The 19,635-nt window shown below is 36.9% G+C and overlaps 1 pseudogene; it reads left to right on the top strand.

Annotated features, from left to right (window-relative positions):
* The first annotated feature begins 10,134 nt into the window (after positions 1–10,134).
* Positions 10,135–11,699, top strand: LOC103242900 (succinate--CoA ligase [ADP-forming] subunit beta, mitochondrial pseudogene; annotated as a pseudogene).
* The last annotated feature ends 7,936 nt before the right edge of the window (positions 11,700–19,635 follow it).

Genomic DNA, 19,635 nt, shown 5'->3' with positions numbered 1-19,635 from the left:
AAACCTAGGGGGAGGGCACAGCAGTGACTGGGAAGGGTAGATGGGGCAGCACTGCCAGTGCACCATTTCCCCATGAGAAAGTGCAGCTTTAGCTCAGGTCCCAAGGGGCAGGGTACAGAAATGACTGAAAGAGGTAGGTGGAGTAGCACTGCGGAAGCACTGTTTCTTCAGAAGAGAATTCTAAGTTTTAGTTCCAGTCCCCAGGTGCAGGGCTCAGAAGCAACTGGGAGGAGTAGGCGGAGCTGCTTCATCAGCTATTCACAGTTCAGTTTGGGGATGTTGGATCACTGTTGGGGAGAGGTGGTTCCATGGCAGCTTAGCCTCGGGGATAAAAGGGTATTGTGGCTACTCCATTTCACAGAGCCAAGACACACTTCAGCAGCATTTCCAGTTTCAAGATAAAACAGTGTAATAGTTACATGGGGGACAGGGAGTGGGCACAGTGTCAGCTCTTTCTCTGGGGAGAGCACAGCTGTGTGGACTCTAGGAAGCTCCCTCAGTTGGGTTTAGTACCCATGAGGACTGCAGGGGTCCCCAGTCTTGAAAACTGTGAGTGTCCAAGGTGGCGATGAAGGATGCTGGGGTCCTCTTGCTTACTTCTTCCCTGCTGCTGATCCTGACTGGAGGATAGGGTAGGTGGTGGCATCAGGTGTTTCCTTTCATTCTTTATGAGGCTATCCTGAGTTTCTGTGCTCACTAGTGCTTCTGTTACTTTCTGTATATACTCTGGCACTATCCTTTAGTTATTTTCACCAAAATGTGTGGTTTTTTTAATTCAAAATTTTGGCTATCTTTATGGAGGAGGATAAGTGCTAGGGGATTCTAGTTGGCCATCTTGCTTCCATATAGAAATTATGAAGATGAAAAATATAATAGCTGAAATTTCAAAACTCTCTAAAAGGCTTCAAAAATACATTGAGCAGGCAGAAAAGAGAGTACGAAAACTTGAAGATAAGTCAATTGAAATTGTCCAGCCTGAAAAGCAGAAAGAGTATGAAGAAAAATAAACAGAGCCTAAAAGAGTAATGGGATATTATCAAGCTAACATATGCTTATTAGGAATCTCAAAGTGAGAGAAAAAAGAGAAAGAGATATAAAAATTATTTGAAAAAACAATGGCTGAAAATTTCCCAAATTTAATAAAATGCATAAAACTTCACATTCAAGAAACTCAATGAACTCCAAGAAGGAAAAATACAAAGAGATTAACTATAGCCAAATTGTCAAAAGTCAGAGACAAAAACAAAATATTAAAAGCAGCAGGAAACATGGCTCATCTCATACAAGGGATCATCAGTAAAATTAATAGCATATTTCTTAATTTCTCATCAGAAATCATGGAGGCCAGAAGATAATGAGATGACACTTTTAAAATGATGACCAAAAAACCCAAAATTTAAAAAAAAATCCACCTGAGAATCTATACTCAGAAAAATGATTCATAAAGAATGAAGGAGAAATTAAAACACTCCTAAATAAAAGCTGAGAGACTTCATCACTAATGGGCCTGCCCTACAAGAAATGCTAAAAGAGAGCACTTCAGACAGAAATGAAAGAACACTACAAATTAGCTCAAAGGAATAAAAAGTAATAAAGAACTCCAGCGAAGGTGACTTCATAGGTAAATATAAAAGCCAGTATTATTGTATTTTGGTTTGTAATTTATCTTTGTATTTCCTACCTCAATTAAAAGACAAATGCATGGTATAATTATTATAAGTGTATGTTAATATATACAAAATAAGACATAATTGACAATAACAATTAAATGGGTGATGACGTTATATATTATAGTAGCAGAATTTTTATATGCTCTTTAGGTTAAGTTGTCATCAATTCAAAATAGTTTGTTATATATTTAGTGTATTAAAAATAATTCTTATGGCAACTACTAAGAAAATATTTGTTATAAATGGTGCTGGGAAAACTAGCTAGCCATAAGCAGAAAGCTGAAACTGGATCCCTTCCTTACACCTTATACAAAAATTAATTCAAGATGGATTAGAGACTTAAATGTTAGACTTAAAACCATAAAAACCCTAGAAGAAAACCTAGGCAATACCATTCAGGACATAGGCATGGGCAAAGACTTCATGCCTAAAACACCAAAAGCATTGGCAACAGAAGCCAAAATTGACAAATGGGATCTAATTAAACTAAAGAGCTTCTGCACAGCAAAAGAAACTACCATCAGAGTGAACAGGCAACCTACAGAAGTGGAGAAAATTTTCGCAATCTACTCATCTGACAAAAGGCTAATATATCCAGAACGTACAAAGAACTCAAACAAATTTACAAGAAAAAAACAATCCCATCAAAAAGTGGGCAAAGAATATGAACAGACACTTCTCAAAAGAAGACATTTATGCAGCCAACAGACACATGAAAAAATGCTCATCATCACTAGCCGTCAGAGAAATGCAAATCAAAACCACGATGAGATACCATCTCACACCAGTTAGAATGGCAATCATTAAAAAGTCAGGAAACAACACATGCTGGAGAAGATGTGGAGAAATAGGAACACTTTTACACTGTTGGTGGGACTGTAAACTAGTTCAACCATTGTGGAAGACAGTCTGGCGATTCCTCAAGGATCTAGAACTAGATGTACCATTTGACCCAGCCATCCCATTACTAGGTATATACCCAAAGGATTATAAATCACGCTGCTAAAAAGACACATGCACACATATGTTTATTGCGGCACTATTCACAATAGCAAAGACTTGGAACCAACTCAGATGTCCATCACTGACAGATTGGATTAAGAAAATGTGGCACATATACACCATGGAATACTATGCAGCCATAAAAAATGATGGGTTCATGTCCTTTGTAGGGACATGGATCCAGCTGGAAACCATCATTCTCAGCAAACTATCGCAAGAATAGAAAACCGAACACTGCATGTTCTCACTCATAGGTGGGAATTGAAAAATGAACACTTGAACACAGGAAGGGGAACATCACACTCCAGGGCCTGTTGTGGAGTGGGGGAGGGAGGAGGGATAGCATTAGGAGATATACTTAATGTAAATGACGAGTTAACAGGTGCAACACACCAACATGGCACATGTATACATATGTAACAAACCTGCACATTGTGCACATGTACCCTAGAACTTAAAGTATAATAATAAATACACAAAAGAAAATGAGAGTGAATCACATTGGTACACCACAAACAGCTAATGCAACACAAAAAGCAGTAATGAAGAAAATTAAAGATAATAAAAGTATGACATACTGAAAACATATGTCAAAATGGCAGATGAGTGTCAATCAAATTGGTAAACCACAAAGAGTTAAACACAAAAGAAGGCAATAAAGAAGAAAATTAAGAGCAATAAAAGTATGACATACTAAAAATATATGTCAAAGTGGCAGAAGTGCTTCCTTGTCAGTTATCGCTTTAAATGTAAATGGAATAAACTTTACAATCAAAAGTGAGGGATTAGCAGAATGGATTTTTAAAACCACGATCCAACTATATGCTGTCTACAAGAGACTCATTTTAGATTCAGTGACAGATGTAGATTGAAAGTGACAGGATGAAAAAACATAGCCCATACAAATATAACAAAAAGAGAGTTTGAGTGGCTATACTAATGTCAGACAAAACAGACTTTCAATTAAAACCTGCTGCAAGGAACAAAGATGTTATGTATTGATAAAAGGGTCTATATATCAAGAAAATGTAACAATTATAAACATAAGCACCAAATGACATAGAAAGAGCCCCAAAATACAGAAAGCAAACATTGACAGAATTAAAGGGAAAAATAGTTGTAAATTAATAGAGACTTTTAAAAATAACAAATAGAATACCTACCCAAAGATCAATAAAAAATAGAGGACTTGAACAACACTGTAAACCAAGCAGACCAAACAGATATAAATCACTCCATTCAACAATAGCAGAATACACATTCTTCTTAAATGCACATGAAACTTCATCAAATTTAGACTGTAAAATGTTGAGAAAGTTCTGTGACAGCTTTTTCAAAAAATGACTTTTTGATAAATGTTGATATTCATGACAAATTTTGGTCTGCAATTTGTCATTGGTAACTGATAATGAGGCTTTGTAAGCCAATTTTTATTTGTCATATGTAACTCTTTTGGAAGCCACCTTTATGTATCAAAAAGGACTAAACTGTGTTAGGTTACTTTAAAAAAGGTTAAAAGTAGTTTACCTGTCTCTGCAAAGAACCAGCTTTTAGATAGAGTTCTTAGTTGTACTTTTTTCTGTTTATCTTATTAACATTTTAAAATTTTTATCTCCTCTACCTATTTTTCTTAAGTTGCTTAAATATTTGTTCAACTTTGATTTATTTGAATTCATTATTTTTATTTTTTTATTTAGTAACAAATATCTAATGAATTTTTAGTACAATTTTAATAATAGCATATAGATTGCATGATGTTTATGCTTTTATGACTTTTATGTTTTAGAGAATGGTAATTCCTACCTTATTGTCTCCTAAGATTTAACCATTTTATGTACCTTCCATTTATAAGTGATTGTTTTTTGTTGCTTTCCTAATTTGATTAGCAATTTTTAGTTTCAGTATACTTAGCTCAGAGCATATGGCCTGTGCCCCATTACAAATTATGAAAATTATTATGCTTCTCAAGGTATGTGTGTGCACCTATCTCCTAAAAAGAACAATTCACATATGTATGTATATGTATTTATAAAGAAATATATACATGTATATCTTGCAAAAAAGAAATATATGTGTGTGTGTGTATGTGTTTGCCCTGTGGGTTGATTAAATTGAAGGGATATTCTGCTAGCAAGTCAGAGTCTGAAGTATAGATGTATAAGATCAACTTATTAATCATCCTTATCCTTACTCATTGTGTTTATCTGTCACCAAATGAGAGATACGTGTATGCCTATTTGTGTACCTATTTTCTTTAATTTTACTTATTATGATAGCACATTAGTAGTATACAAAGACTCATGGCACTTATATGTTCCTTTTAGGTTACATCATTTTTCAACTTTTTTAAGGCATCCTGGTTTGTTTCCTTTAAAGCTTTACCTTGTGTTCAGCATTGTCTGATACTAACATTGCAATCCTTGATTACCTTTGAACACATTTGACTTTTATCTTTCTATTGTCAACTGTTTTAAATATAGGGCAGTTCACACTCATCTTTGTCATCATGACCCTCATTCTCCACATTATGACACAAAGATATATAGGGACATCTGGCTTTAGTGGCTATTTTAGTTACTCGGCAGTAAACAAATGGATTTATAGTCTTAGAGGAGAAAAGGTAAAACAAATGCTAAGTATTGTGGCTGCCATTGTTCTGAGAAAAACACAAAAATAAAACCCCTCAACATAGTGTCCTCTCACCAATGTTTCTCAACTCCTAATCTTATTCTCCTCTTTATAAGTGAGTTCCGACTTTTCCAGGCTTACGTTCTATCTTAGGCTTTCACTATTATCTCCATTCTACTGAGAAATACCATGCTCTATCTCCTTAAATTTTTCTCTTTCCTAGGCCATCTTACCCCGTTATCATTTTACATGCCATCTACACGTTTATGGTCCCCACATGTATATTTCCACACTCAAATTGTAATCTTAGCTATAGACTCACACATGTGAATTCTTTATTTCCCAGCACTCAGATCTGCTCTTTCTCTGACTTTCCTACCTTGGTCTACTACATACTTGATCATGCTCACAACGTAAGATTCACTGATGTCCTCTTCTTCTTCATCACTCTTTACCTCTGCTTATTCACGAAATCTAATAGAGGCTAACTTCTAAAAAGTTTGAACCCCAATCATCTCTCTCCTTCTCTGCTGTCATTGCCCTTTTGAGAATTTTTTTTTTCTCAAGCAGTTAAAAGGATCTTTTAAAATGCAAATCCTTTTATATCTCACTCTCTGCTTAAAACTATTCTGTAGCTTTCAGCCTTGTATACTGTTGGTAGAAATGTAAATTGGTACACCCAATATGGAAAACAATATTAAAACATTAAAATTACAATTAAAAATATAATTAACATTAAAATTTAAAATACAATTAAAATTTAAAAATTAAAACTACAATTACCATATTATCCAGTAATCCCACTTTTAAAGGAAACAAAATCAGTATCTTCAAGACATATGTATACCTCCATGTTCACTGCAGCATTATTCACAAGAGCCAAGATAAGGAAATAATCTGTCTGTTGGTAGGTGAATGGAGTCTGTGGTGTGTGTGTATATATATATGTGTGTGTATATATATATAATGGAATATTATTCATCATTAAAAAGAAGAAAATTCTACCATTTGTGAAAACATAAATGAACAAGGAGGGCATTATGCTACGTGAAATAAGCCAGACATAAAAAGACAAATGCTGTTTGATCTCCCTTATTTGTGGAAATTAAAATAGTCAAACTAATAGAAGCAGAGAGTAGAATGATGGTTTCCAGGGGCTAGCAGCTGGGAGAAATAGGGAGATGCTGGTCAAAGGGTACAAAGTTCCAGTTATGAGATGGACAAGTTCTAATGTACAGCATGGGTGATGATGGATGTGTTAATGTACTGTGATAATTGTTACACAATGTATACATATATCAAATCAGCACATTGTACAACATGGAGAGGTTTTTCCCTAACTTATGTATCTATTTCTTTAATTTAAAAATATTTAATTGACAGATAAAGAAAAAATGATACATTGTTCTATGGTTTTGTTAAAATAACATGGCTCCCTGGTTCCTGCTAACTCCTCTAGCTTTGTCTCAAACAGTCTAACTTCCTTTATTTTATGCAGTTACACTGGACTTTTCTGTGTATCTGGAATAAGAGAAGCTCTTTCCAGCCTCAGAGAATATGCAAGAAATGTTCTCTTCCTTTCTTTTTAGCCTCGAGCTTCAGTAAAAATTTTCAAGGGAGTCTTTATAGACCAAATTTGATCTTTGTGAACATGTGTCTCCGATGGCACTCATCAGTTCTGTAACAGTTCATTTTGTGTCCTTCTCTTTAAGCTTCATGAAGGTTTGGATTAATCCTGTCTTGGACATCTTTATTCCCCCAGAACCTCTCATACTTTCTGGGATGTAATGGGTGCTCCATACATAGTTATCAACAAGAGATTGAGATGAAGGTAACTAAGATAGTTGGTACACACATTTATTTACTCTGTGTTTTATTATTTCTCTTTTAATTTTAAAATTGATGAAAGGATTTACTCCAACAGACACAGAACTTATTTATGTTATAAAAATAATCTCTACTCTAAATTAGAAAATTACTACAGATGGCAGAAGCACTGTGATTACAAGTTATTTTTTTCTTGAATCCTTCTTTTCTATGAAACAATCTGATAGACTGCTGGAATGTTACCAGGTAATTCTGTCATGTTGGCTAATAATTTCTAATAATTTCAAACATGGGCATGTTCTGGTTGACATGTTCTGGGTCTTGTAAGAGATCATAACAGTTGAACCTTGGCAGCTATATAAAATGAATCAAACATATATTCAAATAAACACTGTAGTGACAAATAGCTTTTTCAAAGAGATAGAGTTAACACTTTAAGCTATTATAATGAGTATAGAAATTCAATAATATTTCCACACAGTTTTTTCTAAAAGTAAAAAAGAAGTTAACAAACTTAAATGATGTATAAAAGCAGAAAACTCTACTGAAGGAAAAAATCCTTATTAAGTGAAGGAGGTGCACAGAAATGTGAGATGAGCTTATTTATAAAAATGTCAAAAATAACTTTCAACATATGCTTAAAAAAAACCCTCATTTCTTTGCAACTACTTGGGCTGGTTTTCTACTGTAGTTTGACACTTTCCACTGAAGCTTTCTCTGTGTTGAATATAAAGAGATTGAAGTAGAATTAAATACTTTTTAAAGTATTCTTTAAAATATATAAGTAGTATATGAAGTTTTTGTTACTGGCTTTGTCTGTGGACTCAATTTAAAGGCTTAATACTCTTCAATAATTTCTAAGCTTCCAATAATTCTAAAAAAGTGAATGGAGAATATCCATACAAAACAGCATTGCCAAACCCCAGTGCTCATCTCAGCTAGAAATTGCATGCAAAGTCATCAAAGAATAAAAAATAAGCTTATTTTTAAAGTACAAGCAGTTTAATATTTGTTAGGTTTGGGAGTTCTAAGATACTATGTTTTCATCCTCACCTAGTCAAAAAATCTTTTACTGATTATAGCAGTTGCTTGCAAAGGGTGATTCTTCCAAGTACTACAGTTGTACAGATGCGTCTCAGCAGTTGGTACAGGCAACAACGGAGAAATGAAGTTACCCACCTTCATAGGAATAGTTGGACATACAAATATGATGCCTAGAGAAAAGTTATGAGTTGGATATATAATTTTGGGAGTTATGCCCAAGTAGATAATATTTGAAAGCCAAGAAATCCAGTGAAATTGCCAAGTGATAAGTGTGGATAGAAAAACAAAAAAAGAGAGAGAGAGAAGAAGAGATCCAAGGATTATAGTCCCAGGTACTATGATACTTAGAGGCTAAGGAAATTAAGTAAAACCAGTAAGGGAAACTAGAAAGGAATGGTCAAAGGGCCTACATAAGCGGAGGATTTAGGTTTTGTTAGGAACATGGGACATTCATCTACAGAACCAGAAGAAAAGGCAGAGGATGTGCTGTAGGTAAGTGAATCAAGGTGGTGGTAGAATTAAGGAATTTCTTTTCTGACTGCTTCTATTTTCTTGTTGAACTATGAAACAAGGTCATTAGCTGAGAGTGAGAATGTAGGGAAATGTTTTAGGGTATTTGAGGCAAAAAGATAAAGAATGAAACATTCATCTAGGAAAGTGGGAGACTGAATTAACTGAGGAAATGTCTTGACTTCTAGGCAGCTTTAAGGGACTATATGGGATCTGTAATCACGAATTTCAAAGACGACCAATTAGAGTGGTTGTGTCCTTTCTCTAGCTAGGTTCAATCGGACCTGCGCAGGGGCAGAATAGATGGAGAGTTGGAGTTAATCAGCCTTCACAAGAGAGTATCATAAAGAGAGAGAATGTATGCAAAGGATTGATTACAATGTTTGAGTATGAAGATGCAGTATCATGGGAGGTTAAGGGACACTGAAAAAACATATAACGAATGAATTCTAAGTACAAGTGAGATTCTGAAAAGGCGTTAGAGATGGGGTACTAAAGGGAGTAAACTAGAAAGATAGTGGGTGATATTTGAAGACTGGGATGTTTAAATTGAGACAAAGAAGGAATCACTATCATTGGTACTGCCCAGGCTAGCAAATGACCATAACAAAGAATGATTCATGTATGGTGTAAAGGAAGATTATCGAGAAGAGGAAGTGTATGAACTAAGAAGTGAGGATCAAGAAATGTTGCTGTTGTGGGCATGAAAAGGATCAGAACATGATTGTGGGAGTTGGTGGGATAGCATGAAAGATAAGCTCAATGGCGAAGAGAAGATGCAGAAACTAGCTACATAGGTATTAAAATGGCCAAGATCATAACAGGAATATGGAGGACAGAGAGTTAAGAATTTCAAAGATGGAGTGGAAGTGACTCAAAAATCAGTTTGAAAACTTGAGACTTTAAAGTTGGGTATTTTTAGAGAGAGGAGAGTTGTGGAAGTAGTAATGAGGAATATGAAAAACACTTATTCCATCTCCAAGTTTGGGAGCATGAGGATGAAGGGGGAGAAAAGCATTAGCGAGTGCTTCAGGAAAACATTGTTCTGAGAAAGACAGATGATGTTTGAGTAAAGAGGTAAGGGAAACACTCATAAGCTACAATAAGATTAAACAGACAGATCAACATCACAGAATATGTGGTCCCAAATGGGCCCTGGAACTTAAGGGAATTGAGTGGGGTATGTGTGGGAGAAAGGCGGATATTTCAAAATATGAGAGGGCTAGTTATTTGAAAATATAAAATTCTAGAGGTCCGTCTCAGAAACAGCGGCCTCCATGTTCTATGGCCGGCTCGTGTTCGTCGCCTCCCTTCGGAACCATTGGCCTCGGATGGCCCTGCGGGCCCTTGCTCAGCTGTCCTAGGTGGGAATGTCGGAGGACCAGCAGCGCTTGCTGACTTGCCTTTTCTGGGGCAAGGTTCTGGGAAGTTCTGGATTAATAACCATAGACTCCAAGCACAGCAGCAACAGCAAAAGAATCTCTCACTACTTGAATACATGAGTATGGAATTATTGCAAGAAGATGGTGTCTCTGTTCCCAAAGGATATGTGGCAAAATCACCAGATGAAGCTTATGCAGTTGCCAAAAAATTAGGTTCAAAAGATGTTGTGATAAAGGCCCAAGTTTTATCTGGTGGTAGAGGAAAAGAAAAATTCGAAAGTGGCCTCAAAGGAGGAGTGAAGGTAGTTTTCTCTCCAGAAGAAGCAAAAGCTATTTCTTCACAAATGATTGGGAAAAAATTGTTTACCAGGCAAACCGGAGAGAAGGGCAGAATATGCGACCAAGTATTGGTCTGTGAGCGAAAGTATCCCAGGAAAGACTACTACATTGCAATAACAATGGAAAGGTCATTTCAAGGTCCTGTATTAACAGGAAGTTCACATGGTGGTGTCAACATTGAAGATGTTGCTGCCGAGACTCCTGAAGCAATAATTAAAGAACCTATTGATATTGAAGAAGGCATCAAAAAGGAACAAGCTCTCCGGCTTGCACAGAAGATGGGATTTACACCTAATATTGTGGAATCACAGCATAAAACATGGTCTAGCTTTACAGCCTTTTTCTGAAATATGATGCAACCATGATAGAAATAAATCCAGTGGTGGAAGATTCAGATGGAGCTGTATTGTGTACGGATGCAAAGATCAATTTTGACTCTAATTCAGCCTATCACCAAAAGAAAATCGTTGATCTACAGGACTGGAACCAGGAAGATGAAAGGGACAAAGATGCTGCTAAGGCAAATCTCAACTGCATTGGCCTTGATGGAAATATCGGCTGCCTAGTAAATGGTGCTGGTTTGGCTATGGCCACAATGGATATAATAAAACTTCATGGAGGGCCTCCAGCCAACTTCCTTGATGTTGGTGGTGATGCTACAGTCTGTCGAGTAACAGAAGCATTTAAGCTTATCACCTCCAGATAAAAAGGTACTGCCTATTCTGGTCAACAATTTTGGAGGAATCATGCACTGTGATGTTATTGCATAGCGTATAGTCATGGCAGTAAAAGATTTGGAAATTAAAATACCTGTTGTGGTACGGTTACAAGGTACACAAGTCGATGATGCTAAGGCACTGATAGCCGACAGTGGACTTAAAATACTTGCTTGAGATGACTTGGATGAAGCTGCTAGAACGGCTGTAAAGCTCTCTCAAATAGTGACCTTAGCGAAGCAAGCACATGTGGATGTGAAATTTCAGTTGCCAATATGATCTGAAAACCCAGTGGATGGCTGAAGGTGTTAAATGTGCTATAATCATTAAGAATACTGTGTTCTGTGTTATTGTTCTTTTTCTTTTTAGTGTGTAGAGATTGTAATTGCCATCTCGGCACACAAACATTTAAAAGGATTTGGTCTACATTTAATTGTATCATTCAGAATGGACTGTTTGCACGAAGCATGTATAACGCAGGTATCTTCTTTCTTTTGTCGCAGACAGTCTTTTTTGCTTTTCCTACAAAACATAACTTGCAATTTGCCAGTTTATTATTGTTGGATACAAAGTTCTTCATTGATAAGAGTCCTATAAATAAGATAAATATGAAGATAAAGCTTTATTCTTTAGTGTTAAAATACAGTATATCTAATAACTAGCCTCATTAGTAGACCAGATTAAAACTATGTTTTATGTAAAAAGTGTTTATCTTCAGCACTAAATACATAATAAGTGTATCAATCACTATTTATAAATAGAGGTTTCAAACACTCCTCAGGATATTCTTCTAAGTATTTTGATGAAGTGACTTTGTAATTATTTGAACATTGTTTTAATCATTAGGAAACATAGATAACTGCAAGTCTTCGGATTCTGTCATATTAAGAAACACCTGTAGGTTTGTTTCAAATAAAGGCATATTTACCAAGGACTTGCAGACAAAATTAAGAATGTCAATTTAAGTTAATAAAAATCTCCCAATATGATTTGGAAAAAATAAAAAAATAAAATTCTGTGTCTTAATTTTTTCTGACTCCCTCATGAATCAGTCATTTAAATGTAAAAATAATTTTAAAGTCCTAGAAGATATTTTTAAAGTAATGTAAAAATGTTCAAGAATGAAGTATTTATGTTTTATTTGGCTGGGTGTGGTGGCTCACACCTGTCATCTCAACACTTTGGGAGACCAAGGTGAAAGGAGGATAGTTTGAGCCCCAGAGTTCGAGACCAGACTTGGCAACACAGGGAGACCTCGGCTTTACACACACACACACACAAAATTAAATGAAGTCTTTTTAAGCATGCAAGGAAATATTCAAACATTACAGAGAAAACTGACTTTTTATGCTATAAAAATAGAAAATTCATCCAGGCACGGTGGCTCACGCCTGTAATCTCAGCACTTTGGGAGGCCAAGGCAGGTGTATTACCTGAGGTCAGGAGTTCAAGACCAGCCTGACCAAAATGGTGAAACTCTGTCTCTACTAAAAATATAAAAAATTAGCTTGGCATGGTGGCAGGTGCCTATAAGTCCAGCTGTTTGAGAGGCTGAGGCAGGAGAATCCCTTAAACCAGAGAGGCGGACATTGCAGTGAGATGAAGTGCCATTGCACTCTAGCAGCCTGGCCAACAAGAGCAAAACCCTGTCTCAAAAAAAAAATAAAATAAAAAAATAAAAAACAAAAAAAATCCAGAAAATTCTTGAATAAACACAAAAACAGCTTGAAAGATAATAAATTTAAAAATATTTGAAATACCTACTGCAGACAAAAGACTAATTTTGTTACCATATGAAAATCACAAATTAATCAATAAAAACATGAGTAAATTGATAAAAAAATTAATGAATATTAAAAACAGGTCACAGAAAAAGAAGTATTTTAAAAAGATGAAAGATTTGTTCATTCTTAGCCCTGGGGTATAAAAAAAGAAGTATTAAAAACTCAAAAAAATCTGAAAACACTCAAAATTGAAATTTAAAAAAATGCAAAATAGACCAGTGGGGCAGTGGCTTAGGCCTGTAATCCCAGCACTTTGAGAGGCTGAGGTGGGTGGATCACAAGGTCAGGAGATCGAGACCATCCTGGCTAACATGGTGAAACGCCATCTCTACTAAAATTACAAAAAATTAGCCAGGCATGGTGGCAGGCGCCTGTTGTCCCAGCTACTTGGGAGGCTGAGGCAGGAGAATGTCATGAACCCAGGAGGCGGAGCTTGTAGCGAGCAGAGATCACACCACTGCACTCCAGCCTGGGTGACAGAACGAGACTCCGTCTCAAAAAAAAAAAAAAGCAAAATAAATGAAATACTACTTTATCGATCAGAATGGCAAAAGTGAAAATACCATACTGATAGTTATATGTGATGATTATTTTAAATTATCCACGTATGCCCATTTTAATCACAAGAGTCTGGATAAAAGGCAGGCAGGAGATCAGAGAGGTGAGAACATGCTAAGATGCTGGCTTTGAAATTGGAGGAAGGGGCTGTGAGCCTTAGAATGTAGGTGGCATCCAGGAGAGGAAGACAGTGAGGACATAGATTCTTTCCCAAAGCTTTCGTGAGTATCACAGCCCTGTCAACACCTTGATATTAAAATTCTGATCTCCATAAATGTAAAATAATAAATTTGTGTTACTTAAGCCATTAAGTGTGTGGTACTGTGTTACAGTAGCAACAGCAAACTAATACAGTGTGGCTGGAGATTTGGGGTAAAAGATAGGTGGAACTGTTTTAAATAGGAGATAACGGAAAAGGTGATTGGCAGGCTAGATCATATTCAGCCATTCACGATAAGGACTTTTCATTTAATGCTCATAATCTGGGAGCCATTGAAGAGTTTTAAGAAAACATGTGTCTTTGTTAACTGACAGATTGTAAATCACTCTGACTGCTTGTGGAAAATATGTAATAGGTTGAAGAGGAAATTAATTAGAGGAGTAAGGAGGGTATTGCAATAGCTTAGGAAAAATATGAGGACTGTTTGTTCCAAGGTGATTACGATGAAGGTGCTGAATAGTAATCAGATTTAGATATTGTGCCTGATATATTCCATTGACTCTCCAGATGCATCTCTACCATCCGTCTCCCTTTAAAGGCTGACTTGTGTGGACCGTGTCTACTCATTCCACCCTGGTATCAGATTGACAGACGAAAGCTATTCATTCGCTTGATTCCCTCCAGAGGACTTGCTACGGATTTGCCTCATCCATCCCACAGGCTCCTCCAAAGCAGCCTCCTCCGCAGGACTCTCTCCTTCCAGTCTGTGGTAACTGCTCCTTCCCTGGCCCCTTCAGTCCTGGGGTTGTTATTCCCCTCAGGGTATTGCACTAGCCCTGTGTTTCCCAAATACCCTGACCACACCTTTATTAAAAAGTTTTTTTTATTAAACAGTCCCTCAAATTATTCTAAAATGAATGTGCTGTCTGCTTCCTGCTAGGACCACAAGTGACATAAACACATTAAGCAGATAGAGCCAGAGGACCTGGTGATGGATTTGTGTGGAGTGTGGGAGAAAGAGAAATCAAACAAATATCTTGTCTATCTGCTGCTTTATAGTATCTTTATTTTCCTAAGGATATATGCCTACTATCATACTATATAACTATCAAATTATTTGATGTGAGAATCATCAAAATGATATATTTATTCATCTATATAAATTGTATCCAAGATGCGATCATTAGAATTTCACATACTAGCAAAGAAATCAGTGATCAAAGCTGACAGACAGGAAGCTGAAAAAGCAGGACTTCCAAAACACAGAAGTATCAATGAGATCATATTTTGTGAATATTAGCCTACCTAGTCTGAATAATTAATGAATATAAATTCAGCTCTCCAAAAGTTATTATTACACTTGTACTATAAATAACACTTGCAAAGGATGGAATTAAACTAAATACAAAGCTGCTAATAAATAAAAGGATGATCAGGTTGAGCATAAGCAGAGTAAAAAATTAAACTGAAAAATCTTTAGGAGAAAGTGAGAGAATGTGAACAGTGTAATATGGTAGAAATGAAAGGAAACAAGAGTCTTTATGAATATAAAAAGTAATGGTAATTTCTAGAAGGCTCCATAAAACTTAAAAGTAAAACCATATAATGGTAAAGAGAGGAAATACATGAGCATATATTGTATGATATATGTTCAGGAGGCCTGAGTCCTTTTTCCTTTCTAACTAGAATTCTGTAATTTTTCTAATTTATTACTCAATCTCTGAAAACTTTCTACTCAATCTCTGAAAACTTTCATTGCTTCTCATTCTTCATTTTAAAAATGCATGTAATAATGTCTATACTATTTAATTCAAAACTGTTTTGAGGATTAGACAGACTGCATTTAAAGTAGTAAAAAAGTTGAAATAATTTGCAAATGTATTATTTTTATATATATAAGATATATATATATTTCTTATATATATCTTCCTCTTCTTATATAGCCACAGTCTTATCAGATCAGGGCCCCACTTTTATGACCTCATTTTACCTTAATTACTTCCTAAAGATCCTGTTTCAAATACAGTTACATTGGGAGTTAGGGCTTTAATGTATGAATTTGGAGGAGGGGGAAACACAATTTAGTCCATGAGAGTGAGGTATTTAGCAGGTGATGCCCAGGACACATGCATGAGAAATGGATGCAAAGGAACCTGGGGAGACTGGGAAAGTTCTATTAGACTGGAAAATCCCCAAATATAGTAATGGTACTCCAAGAAGGCTGGATAGAGAGAGAATATAACAAGTTCCCATTGTATCTAGTAAACTGAATTCAAGAAAAATCAGACATGGAGCCATCATTTTAATCAAAGCTCTTTATTGGCAAAATGTAACCATATAACCTACAGAACTGCTGCTTAAATGATGTAGAAATGAAATCTAGACAAAATTAAGACATTGGAGATGTTTACTTCTTATAAACAAGAGTTTAGCATTGGAGAGCACAGAAAGAAAGCCAGAAGAAGACAGAAAGGGAGAAAGGGGAAGTGAGGACATTACTCTCGGCTTAGTGGAAAACGTAGATGAATTTTCTACCTCATAAGAAAAGTTTTTGCCAACAAGTTTTAAAAGAATTTTGTAAACAGTGTTAATTAGCATGATATAATGGTTTCTTTTATATTCAATATAAATCTTTATTCAAGTTATTTGAATAACTTGACCTTCTCTACTGCCAGATACTCAAATTAAGTCTGCTGTACTTTAATCAGATATTAAAATATGCAATATGTATTTTTAATGGGTTCTGTTTTATCCAAATTAGGGTGTAAAGCACACAATTTTGATTCATCCATTCTCAAAGTTCCCCGAAGATAAATTAATCAGTAAAATGAAGAAAATTCTAACTTGCTACTAAAAACTAGAGAAAGAGTATTTTAATGTATCTGATAATCGAAAAGTTTCAGCAGGAAGTAATTTATGCCAGAGCAACTAACTTGTTGCCATTCGTGGAATGTGCCAATAGATGCTGCCCGAAGAAATAAAAGAGAGGCCAAGAGTATCCACCAGGGAATCATACCTCAGTTATCTGATTAGACTATGCTGTGAACCACTCGTTCCTGAGAATGAGTGAATGTCAAATCACCAGGCATATGAAATATCCCAGGAATTTAAGTATAGCTCATTCTAAGTCTCTAGTGCAAGAGCATTCTGTAAAACAGAGGTTGTCAGGGGCACTGACACACCCACTACACTTCATGCTTCTGGCACCACGGGCAGTTGGCAAATGTTAGCCTATCATCTGCCTGACAAACAACCCAGATTGTGTGGTTTAACTAATTTTCTTCGGCGCATTTCAGACAATATGCAATCAAAACAAGTTGAGTTTTTTCCAGCATTCCCAGAAGCAAAACAAAACTATCCTAATGTAGTTAAGGATACTTTTAACCTATTTTAGATCACAACAGGAAATATAATAATAACAGATTTTCTATGCTTTTTGGCATAAGAGAAATCATGAAACCATTTCATTTTTATCAATTATGTTGGTTACCTCTAATAACTTTTTTCTTTTGTTCTAATCTGCCTTTTCTAGTCACCATTCTTTCAGTCTTTGATCAAGAAGCTGCCCAGCTCTTAGGAGTACTTTACCTGAGAGCAAATGAAAACATTTGCCTACTATAAGTGAGTGATAGTGAAGGACTCCCTTTTGGGTGGACTGAGGTTGTAGCTGAGAAGCCACTTTGCATTCTTTGGGGCCTGACCTTCTCTACTGCCAGATACTCAAATTAAATCTGCTGTACTTTAATATAGATGAGGATATAACCACCATGAAAAAATACAAACTCACTGAAAACAAAAAAAAAATAATATAAGTCCCAAGTCTTACCCTGGTGATTTTTTGAGTTTTTACCTTGGAGTGCTCTTGGACTCAACTATGTCTACCTAACACTAAGCACCTGATCCAAAACAAAAAACAACTGGTATATTAGTCTGTTTTTACACTGCTGACAAAGACATAACTGAGACTGGGAAATTTACAAAAGACAAAAGGTTTATTGGACTAGCAGTTCCATATGCCTGAGGAAGCCTCACAATCATGGTTGAAGGCAAGGAGAAGCAAGTCACATCTTACATGGATGGCAGCAGGCAAAAAGAGAGCTTGTGCAGAGAAACTCCCATTTTTAAAACCATCAGATCTCGTGAGACCAATTCACTATCACTAGAACAGGACAGAAAGACCTGCCCCCATGATTCAATTACCTCCCACCAGGTCCCCCTCTCACAAAACATGGAAATTGTGGGAGCTACAAGATGAGATTTGGGTGGGGACACAACCAAACCATATCATTCCACCCCGCCCCCTCCCAAGTCTCATGTTCTCATGTTTCAAAACCAATCATGCCTGCCCAACAGTCCCTCAAAGTTTTAACTCATTTCAGCATTAGCTCAAAAGTCTACAGTCTGAAGTCCAAAGTCTCATCCAAGACAAGGCAACTTCCTTAGGCCTATGAACCTGTAAAATCAAAAGCAAGTTAATTACTTCCTAGATACAATGGGTATATAGGCATTGTATAAATACAGCCATTCCAAATGGGAGAAATTGGAAACAGCAAAGGGGCTACAGGCCCCATGCAAGTCTGAAATCCAGTAGGGCAGTCAAATCTTAAAGCTCCAAAATGATCTCCTTTGACTCCATATCTCACATCCAGGTGACACTGATACAAGAGGTGCTCCCACGACTTTGAGCAGCTCTGCCCATGTGGCTTTGCAGGTACAGCTTCCTTCCTGGCTGCCTTCATGGGCTGTTGTTGAGTGTCTGTGGCTTTTCCAAGCACATGGTGCAAGCTGTCAGTGGATCTACCATTCTGGGGTCTGGAGGACAGTAGCCCTCTTCTCACTGCTCCATTAGGTGGTGCCCCAGTAGGGACTCTGTGTGGGGGACTTCAACTCCACATTTCCCTTCCGCACTACCCTAGCAGAGGTTCTCCACAGGGTCCTACTTCTGCAGCAAACTTCTACCTGGGCATCCAGATATTTCCATACTTCTGAAATCTAGGCAGAGATTCCCAAACCCCAATTCTTAACTTCTATGCACTCGTAAGCTCAACACCACATAAAAACTGCCAAGGCTTTGGGCTTGCACCTTCTGAAGCCATGGTCTGAGCTTTACATTGGCCCATTTCAGCCCTAGCTGGAGTGGCTGGGATGCAGGGCACCAAGTGCCTAAGCTGTACATAGCATGGGGACCCTGGGCCTGGCCCATGAAATCATTTTTTTCCTCCTAGGTTTCCAGGTCTGTGATGGGAGTGACTGCTGCCTCTGACATGCTCTGGATACATTTTCCCCATTGTCTTGGTGATTAACATTCAGGTCCTCATTACTTATGCAAAGTTCTGCAGGTGGCTTGAATTTCTCATAAAATGGGATTTTCTTTTCTATCCTACTCTCAGGCTGCAAATTTTCTGAACTTTTATACTCTACTTCCCTTATAAAACTGAATGCCTTTAACAGCACCTAAATCACATCTTGATGATACTTTGCTGCTTAGAAATTTCTTCTCCAGGCCAGGCGCAGTGACTCACGCCTGTAATCCCAGCACTTTGGGAGGCCAAGGCAGGTGGATCACGAGGTCAGGAATTCAAGACCAGCCTGACCCACATGGTGAAAACCCACCTCTAACAAAAACACAAAAATTAGCTGGGCATGGTGGCAGGCACCTGTAATCCCAGCTGCTCGGGAGGCTGAGGCAGGAGAATCACTTGAACCCAGAAGGTGGAGGTTGCAGTGAGCCGAGATAGCACCATTGTACTCTAGCCTGGCCAACAGAGTGAGACTCTGTCTAAAAAAAAAAAAAAGAAAATGAAATTTATTCTTCCTAAATCATCTCTCTCACATTCAAAATTCCACAAATCTCTAGGGCGGGGGTAAAATGTCACCAGTTTCTTTGCTAAAACATAAAAGCCACGTTTGCTACAATTCCCAACAAATTCCTCAACTCCATCTGAGACCACCTCAGCCTGGACTTTATTGTCCACATCACTATCAGGGCTTTTGGTCAAAGTTATTCAACAAGTT

The sequence above is a fragment of the Chlorocebus sabaeus genome, chromosome 16 (genome assembly GCF_047675955.1).
Source record: "Chlorocebus sabaeus isolate Y175 chromosome 16, mChlSab1.0.hap1, whole genome shotgun sequence".
NCBI lineage: Eukaryota > Metazoa > Chordata > Mammalia > Primates > Cercopithecidae > Chlorocebus > Chlorocebus sabaeus.
The sequence above is the reverse complement of the archived record's forward strand: the minus strand, read 5'-3'. Positions and strand labels throughout refer to the sequence as shown.